The sequence below is a fragment of the Cherax quadricarinatus genome, chromosome 65 (assembly GCF_038502225.1).
Source record: "Cherax quadricarinatus isolate ZL_2023a chromosome 65, ASM3850222v1, whole genome shotgun sequence".
NCBI classification, from domain to species: domain Eukaryota; kingdom Metazoa; phylum Arthropoda; class Malacostraca; order Decapoda; family Parastacidae; genus Cherax; species Cherax quadricarinatus.
The window spans coordinates 4,532,604-4,541,622 of NC_091356.1; the positions used below are offsets into that span (position 1 = coordinate 4,532,604).

The following is a 9,019-nucleotide window of genomic DNA, read 5'->3' on the forward strand; positions in this document are numbered from 1 at the left end:
GTGTAAAAAGAGAGAGAGAGAGAATGAGAGAGAATGAGAGAGAATGAGAGAGAATGAGAGAGAGAGAGAGAGAGAGAGAGAGAGAGAGAGAGAGAGAGAGAGAGAGAGAGAGAGAGAGAGAGAGAGAGAGAATGAGAGAGAGAGAGAATGAGAGAGAGAGAGAATGAGAGAGAGAGAGAATGAGAGAGAGAGAGAATGAGAGAGAGAGAGAATGAGAGAGAGAGAGAATGAGAGAGAGAGAGAATGAGAGAGAGAGAGAATGAGAGAGAGAGAGAATGAGAGAGAGAGAGAATGAGAGAGGGAGAGAATGAGAGAGGGAGAAGTTTTCTTTTAATACAACCTAACCTAATACAGCCTCTCCTCACTTAACGACAGTTCTTAAGACCACGTCGATAAACGAACTCGTCGTTAAGTGAGGAGCATACTATAATGGTACTGGGTTGTGTCAGTCATCTATGATTTTGTTTTAATGTCACCTTTGCATCATTTATAACATTTCTGGTATATTTTTAAATGTTTATAGTGTACTGTATATGGTAATAAATAAAATAGAGGAAATCAGCTCTAATATACATTATTTAGAAATGCATACTGGTCAGAGCCCATCGTAAGTCCGAGTTTTTGGTAAACGAGTACATCACTAAGATTATTATTATTATTATTATAATCAAGGGGGAAGCGCTAAACCCGGAGGATTATACAGCGCCTGGGGGGGGGATGTGGAAGGCATTCAGGCTTAATTTGGGGAACTGGAGAACAGATCCAATTCCCTAAATCAAGAGCCCCTCACCAACATCAAGGAACCTTCCCTGAGGGGTACATCACTAAGAGAGGAGAGGTTGTATATATTACCCACATTAACCTAATCGACAATTTTACTGCTGGTCTAGGTTAGGTTATCTTATTAAAGCTTCTTTCTTAGTTTAAAACAACTGTTTCCATTGCACAACCCAGTTAATAATTTACATAATTGCTGATATTCCTAATTTGTCTATTATTACCAAAATAAACATTACCACAACAAATAACTTATTTCCATGCAACAGATAACATGGTTGTTTTTTTAAAATAAGTTAATGTATTTGTCCCAGGAAAAATATACACAGTGACCCAAAAGATATATTAAATCTAAGTGTTCAGTAACATATTTCAGTGTTCACATGTGAAAAACCATAACAGCCAATAAATTAAAGTTTTTGCAGTTTATTAATAAACATGCATTCTCTATGGGTTGCATCTTTTTTTTTTAATGCCCTATAACCCACTCTTCAAATTTTCATTTTCCTTATTAGACTTGTCTATTCATCCTTCCTGCTTTACCAATTTTATCATTTTGTCCACCAATCCACTCAGTTTCCCTTTGTTATTGTTGTCTGGTGTAAGGTCATAACCAAGCAGTGACCAGGTGCTCTCAGCCTTTACGTAAACAAAGGCTCTGCTGACGTTTTACTATTTAACCTCAAAAGTCACATAAAATATTTCGTTTACGTGTGGGAGGACAACACAGGCCAATTTTTCTGCTTTCACCACAAATGGGAGAAACTGTCCTTTGTCTCAGCAGGAGTATGCGTGCGTTCACCTGTGAACATATATTCTACCCTTGAAATACCCACACTTAAACTACTGTATATCTAGGTTCCCAAAATCGAGGTACTGTTAGGGTAATGTAATTAAGCAAATCTTAAAGAATTACAAAAGAAAAACTTTGATGAAGTACAACTCTGAAGCTCAGTTGGAGACAAACGTTTCTGGTCAATCCTCACACCAGTCTTAATCACCATGACTAAACTAAGGTCAATGTTACTCTCTTTATGTTGCAATGACTTTCACAATTTAACACCGATATTTAGTGGCATTAGACATCCCCAAGTGCCTTTGGAGTGCCTTAGAATAGCTGTACCAATGATGCAATGATCTGTAGAACCTGAGGGGGGTCCTTGAGTTGCCAAGAAGGGAGAAGACAAAGTTATTTGTGTAACTTCTACTTTGCTTTACCGCTGAGGCTCACACCTTTGTGTCTCCGGCTCGCAGAGGTGAATGTGTGATTCATCAAGACCACACCTTAACTTTGCCGGGAACTTGGGCAGAGAGAACGAGAAATCAATACACAGCCAGTTTCAACCTAGCTTTCAAATTTGCCTCTACACCTCACTGAAGCACTTGCAGTTTCTGAAACTCTGCGTGATATGCATGCTAGCCTGGTAGACTTGAGTTATCACACTAAATTACTTATGGTTTACACAAGAAATGTTGGTCTGATTTACAATTCTGGCTAAAAACAATGAGTTTTGAGAGCTTGGCAACTACACATCAGCTGGGACCAGACCAGTTCAGTCCTGTCAAACAAAGACAATCTAAACACCAAAGCAAGCGTATAACGAACTAACTTCCGTATATCAATGTTTGGATCCGTGCAGAAGGGTGTCCCTAACACTACAAGCCCGAGAGATGCTCAGAATTCCACTAGCATCAAATTAAAACAAACGCACTGTCTATGAGGTGCAAACACGAGTGCTACCACCTTCGATCTACTCGACGCACTGCGCTACCAGGCTTGATGAGTGGCCACTCTCACGCAGCACTGCACTATCCTGCTTGATGAGGGGCCCACATACAGCTGCTCCTGGTTATAACATATATACTGCACAATTTATTGAACGTACTCGTCAGTTTTACTTTCATTTTATTGTTCATAAGCCTGACGAAGCACTGTTTTGGAAAGGAATTTCAAGGCTTGTTATGATACAGTGTCGAATATGATGCTCCGTCTTGTTTCTAATTATTTTTTTTGTTACTAGAAAGGAAATTATTTTTCTTAGTCTTGTAAGCAATAGTCTATTGATCATGAGCGACGCAGCACATGCCAGATATATAGGCGGTTTATTACTAGTAACATGCAACCCACAGTTACATGAAGGGGAAAACCTGAGCGCCATTCTTTGGATCGATAGTTGAGGCACCCACATTCTATGACAACTTTTTCAATATTTCACATTTTTGGTTATTTTCTCTAAAAAATAAATCCTCATCATCATTATTATCATTATAAAAAGCTAAACCTGTAGAGGGTCATATTGTCTGAGGAATGGAAGGTAATTTGGTTTTGATTAATAAATATTTAGGCACAGGTACACATAGGTACAGTTATCATATGTAAATTACGTAGGATAAACCAAAAAAAGTCAAATTGACTATGAAGATCAAATTTCACTGCAGTTTTGAAACAGTAATGAGATCATGTCAGACGTACTCCTAGATATCGGATGATACAGGATATCGTGGACAGTCGCAGCCTCCAACATTACGATAGCAACCATATCATGTTAGCTACTAAAGCGGAAGTACAGGACACATGACTGACATGCTCTGATATAGAGCTGTGTTGCAGCCAAACCAGAACTGAAACTTGGAGCTCAGTTGTGGAAAATGACACAGTACAGCTCAGGATATTTATTAAAGGAAACGTTTCGCCACGAGTGGCTTCATGATGAGGACTAATAAAGTCACTCGTGGCGAAACGTTTCCTTTAATAAATATCCTGAGTTGTACACAATTATTTTTTCCACAATTTGTCGGTGTCATCATACCATTTACAACCATCGGAGGTCAGTTGTTGGAGTAGAATCTCAGCCCCTGGCTCCGTTTCTTAATGTTAAATTACACAGCATTACTGGTTCCTTGCCTTTTGGTCCCTATCATACCTTTTCTTGAAACTGCATGACTGGGCCACGGGGGCGTTGACCCCCAGAACACCCTCCAGTTACACTCCTCCACTTCCTCGTCTAACTCATTCCCTTCTTATCATCCTAATAAAAAAATAATCTACTTGTGGTTCATGTTTCAAGCTTCCATTATTGCCTTCACGCCCATTTCTGGTTTGCCTAATCATCTGTGATGATTAGGGAAACTTGTAATTAAATTGCATATAATGCAAACAATTTTTCGTTGAAGTCATGTTTATCTAGTGTGTACTTTCTTAAAGCTGACATAAACTCTGCCAGAAGACTACTACTACTACTACTACTACTACTACTACTACTACTACTACTACTACTACTACTACTACTACTACTACTACTACTACTACTACTGCTACTACTACTACTACTACTACTACTACTACTACTACTACTACTACTACTACTACTACTACTACAGGTAGCTCTCCTGCAAGGGCGTTGGTCCGTCGTGTGGTTTTGACCAATTTTGGCTTATCTTAATAATTTATCTTCTGTCTAGCTGCTCCCTCTCCTCCCACACTTACCTAGAACATCCCCATCCAACGCCCTGGTGCAACAAGATTCACATTCCTGTTGCAGATGCTTGGTGAACATGCCGTCTGTGCTAACACCGTATGTGATGTTTTGAGGCCTACATTAGCAAATTGATCAGGTTATTATGCGAGTCCTTTAGTAACAGAAGACAAGGGTATGACTAGGTTGTAAATGATATGGTGATACAGACCATCTGCACGGAGTTGCTGAACACCACAAATGAGGTAGTTGAAGTTCTATCAATAAAGATCGAGAACCAAAACTTAGTCATCGTGGTTGTATATAAGCCACCTGATGCAACGTCACAACAGTTCAAGGAACAGCTACTGAAAATTGATTACTGTCTGGAAAACCTTCCAGCTCCATCCCCAAACATCTTACTGCTTGGTGATTTCAACCTAAGGCATACAAAATGGAAGAATGTAGCAAATAATGTTATAGCTGATACAATCCCCGGAGGTAGCGCAGATGAAAGGTCACACACCTGAGCTACTAAGTCTCTGCGAAAAACACACCTTAAGCCAGCAGACAGTGGAGCCAACAAGACTAGAAAACACACTTGACCTTATCTTCACAAATAATGAGGACCTGATAAGAGACATAAGAATATCAAAAACAACTAATTCCGATCACAACATAATCGAAGTCCAGACGTACATGCATAGGGGTCCTGATCAGCAGAATGCATGTACCTGTGAAGGTGTCTTTACAAAATACAACTTCAACAACAAGAACATCAACTGGGACCAGATAAACCATGTCCTAAACGAAACATGTTGGGAAGATATCTTAAATGACATGGATCCAAACCAGTGCCTTGAAAGGATCAACTTCCTGGCAGTTGAAGCATGTTCTAGGCATATTCCCCTTAGAAAGAAGAGCAGGAGTAAACTGGAGAAAGGCGCTCCCTCTACAGAAGACGACGAAGAGTCACTGAGCTCCTCAGGAGTGCTAGAATATCTGATACACGAAAGGAGGCGCTGACCAGGGAAGTGGAAACTATCGAACTTAAGTTAAATGACTCTTACAGGAACCAGGAGAGACAGGAGGAGCTTAAAGCTATTAGTGAAATTGAAAGAAATTCAAAATATTTCTTTTCATATGCCAAAAACAAGGCAAATACCACATCTAGTATCGGGCCCTTACTCAGACAGGATGGGACTTACACAGATGACAACAAGAAAATGAGTGAAATATTGAAATCCCAGTACGACTCTGTGTTTAGTGAACCACTAATCGGTCTGAGGATCGACGACCCAAATGATTTCTTCATGAATGAGCCTCAAAACTCCATAAATGTATGCCAGATTTCCGACATTACCCTAACTCCGATAGATTTCGAAAAAGCCATTGACAATATGCCCATGCACTCAGCCCCGGGCCCAGACTCGTGGAACTGTTTTCATTAAGAACTGCAAGAAACCCCTCACGCGTGCCCTAAGTACACTATGGAGGAGGAGCTTGGACATGGGTGAAATTCCAGTCACTTAAAACGACGGATATAGCCCTACTCCATAAAGGTGGCAGCAAAGCATTAGCTAAGAACTATAGACCAATAGCTCTGACGTCCCACATCATAAAAATCTTTGAAAGAGTGCTAAGAAGCAGGATTGCAAATCACCTGGATTCCCAAAATCTGCACAATCCAGGGCAACATGGGTTCAGGGCAGGTCGCTCCTGCCTCTCACAACTACTGGATCACTATGATATGGCCTTGGATGCATTGGAAGAAAATCAGAATGCAGATGTAATATACACAGACTTTGCAAAAGCATTTGACAAATGCGATCATGGCGTAATAGCCCATAAAATGCGTGCTAAGGGAATAACTGGGAAAGTGGGGAGATGGATCTTCAACTTCCAAACAAATCGAACACAAAGAGTAGTGGTCAACAGAGTTAAATCGGAGGCTGCCATAGTGAAGAGCTCTGTTCCACAAGGCACAGTACTCGCCCCCATCTTATTCCTCATCCTCATATCAGACATAGACAGAGATATACATCACAGCACGGTATCATCCTTTGCCGATGATACTAGGATCTGCATGAGGCTGTCATCTGCTGAGGACGCGGTTAACCTCCAAGAAGATATAAACAAAGTTTTCCAGTGGGCAACGGTAAACAATATGATGTTCAATGAGGACAAATTCCAACTACTCCGTTATGGAAAACTGGAAGAGATAATAACTAGAACAGAGTATACTACAGACTCTGGCCATACAATAGAGCTGAAAAATAATGTAAGGGACCTGGGAGTAGTAATGTCTGAGGATCTCACGTTCAAGGATCACAACAGTGTCACGATCGCACGTGCAAAGAAAATGATAGGATGGATAATGAGAACGTTCAAAACGAGAGATGCCAAGCCAATGATGATCCTTTTCAAATCACTTGTTCTCTCTAGGCTGGAATACTGCTGTACATTAACATCTCAATTCAAAGCAGGTGAAATCGCAGATCTAGAGAGTGCACAGAGATCCTTTACTGCGCGTATAAGTTGTCAAGCACCTTAACTACTGGGAACGCTTGGAAGCACTTGACTTGTACTCGTTGGAACGCAGGAGGGAGAGATATATCATAATCTACACTTGGAAAATCCTGGAAGCAATGGTCCCAAATCTGCACACAGAAATCACTCCCTACGAAAGTAAAAGACTGGGCAGGCGATGCAAAATACCCCCAATAAAAAGTAGGGGCGCCATTGGTACACTAAGGAAAACACCATAAGTGTCCGGGGCCCAAGACTGTTCAACAGCCTCCCATCAAGCATTAGGGGAATTACCAATAAACCCCTGGCTGCCTTCAAGAGAGAGCTGGACAGATACCTAAAGTCAGTGCCGGATCAGCCGGGCTGTGGCTCGTACGTTGGACTGCGTGCGGCCAGCAGTGACAGCCTAGTTGATCAGGCCCTGATCAATCTGGAGGCCCGGTCATGGACCGGGCCGCGGGGGGCGTTGATCCCCGGAATAACCTCCAGGTAACAGACAAGATTTGGATCAAGACACGAACATTTACGTTAATTAAAAGAAACTTTTCATCACAGGGACTAAAAAAACCATTCGTGGCGAACCATTTCGTTTAATAAATCCCCCCAAGGGAGCTTTCTTGATGCCAGTGAAGGGCTCTTGATCAAAGGAACTTGTACTTCCATTCCTTAGTGAAACCTGATTACCTCCCGATGCCCCAGGCGCTGTATGACCTCTACGGATTTAAAGATAAAGATAAGATAAAGGGTTACTCTTTGTAAAGGTTACAATATGTAATTACAATTTTGGTTTGCTAAGTACAAAGCCACTATTATGCAGGGGCATTTAGCGCTTCCCCATAAATATAATAACAATAATGCCTTCACTAAATGCCCTGAAAAGTATATAAGAGTGTTAATCCAGTGTGGATAGCAACGATGGGCCGTGGTGAAAGTTACAGCTTCACACGCCAGTTTTGACTAGTGGATCAGGAAGTCCCAGTTGAGTGATTCCTGGAGTGTCTGGCGCCATACTGTCTACAGTAGAAGAGTTGGGGATTCAGTATAATAGTAATAATATATATAAAGTTAGGGCAGTGAAGTGCTATGTGATTCCATGTCTTGGAAGGCATTGAAAAAATAGTTAAAAACCGTTGTGGAATCTTTTGTGTTGTGTGACGTCATGTTCTCTACTGAACAGTGAGGGTTGGCAAATGTCGGTGTGATGTTTCAATTTTATAATTAAATCTGTGTTCTTTCCTTAATAAAGCTGCAACAGTAACCGAGATTTATTATTCCTACAAACACACAGGTGAGTACAAAGATGTTAGTACATATACAAGGGAGTACAAATAGGTCACTGTACACAGCTGACTACAAATTATTATGACACTCACGGGGAAGCCATAACGCCGGGAGGGTTGTGTAACCCCTGGGGAATGGAAAGTAACTAGTTTCGATCCAAGGAAAGGGAGGGTAACTCCAGTTTCTTGGATGAACAGCACCTGCATCTAGCTTCTCACCTAAATGGAGACGAGTGCAAATAATACAGTATATATAGGCGGGTACAAATATCAAATATAATCGGAACAAGTGCTAGGCTGTGATAGGTATGTAGGTCTGCGGGCCACTAATAACAACCTGGTTGATTCATCAAACACAAGAAGAGAGGTGCATCGCAGTAGTCAATTCCTTCTCTAATTTATTCAACATCTTACCAGAAGATATCATAAATACTGCTGGGACAAGTCTTCAAGAGGAAACTGGACAAGTATCTTCACTAGATGCCAGATCAACCAGGCTGTGATAGATATGTGGGGCTGTGGGCCACCAACAGCAACAGCCTGGTTGACCAGGCAAGCACTTGACGTTCCTGGCCCATACCTGGAGGTTATTCCGGGGATCAACGCCCCCGCGGCCCGGTCCATGACCAGGCCTCCCGATGGATCAGGGCCTGATCAACTAGGCTGTCACTGCTGGCCGCACGCAGTCCAACGTACGAGCCACAGCCCGGCTGATCCGGCACTGACTTTAGGTATCTATTCAGCTCTCTCTTGAAGGCAGCCAGGGGCTTATTGGCAATTCCCCTAATGCTTGATGGGAGGCTGTTGAACAGTTTTGGGCCCCGGACACTTATGGTGTTTTCCCTTAGTGTAACAATGGCGCCCCTACTTTTATTGGGGGCATTTTGCATCGCCTGCCCAGTCTTTTACTTTCGTAGGGAGTGATTTCTGTGTGCAGATTTGGGACCATTCCTTCCAAGATTTTCCAAGTGTAGATTA

At 41.8% G+C, this 9,019-nt stretch overlaps 1 long non-coding RNA gene across 1 annotated transcript in view; it reads right to left on the minus strand.

The window, feature by feature from the left end:
- LOC138854634 (uncharacterized) overlaps positions 1-2,924 on the minus strand; it is a 5,777-nt gene extending 2,853 nt beyond the window's left edge. The window contains exon 1 of the long non-coding RNA XR_011393828.1: positions 2,388-2,924. This is a non-coding gene — a long non-coding RNA (uncharacterized lncRNA). The remainder of the gene's footprint in view (positions 1-2,387) is intronic.
- Between the last annotated feature and the right edge of the window lie 6,095 nt (positions 2,925-9,019).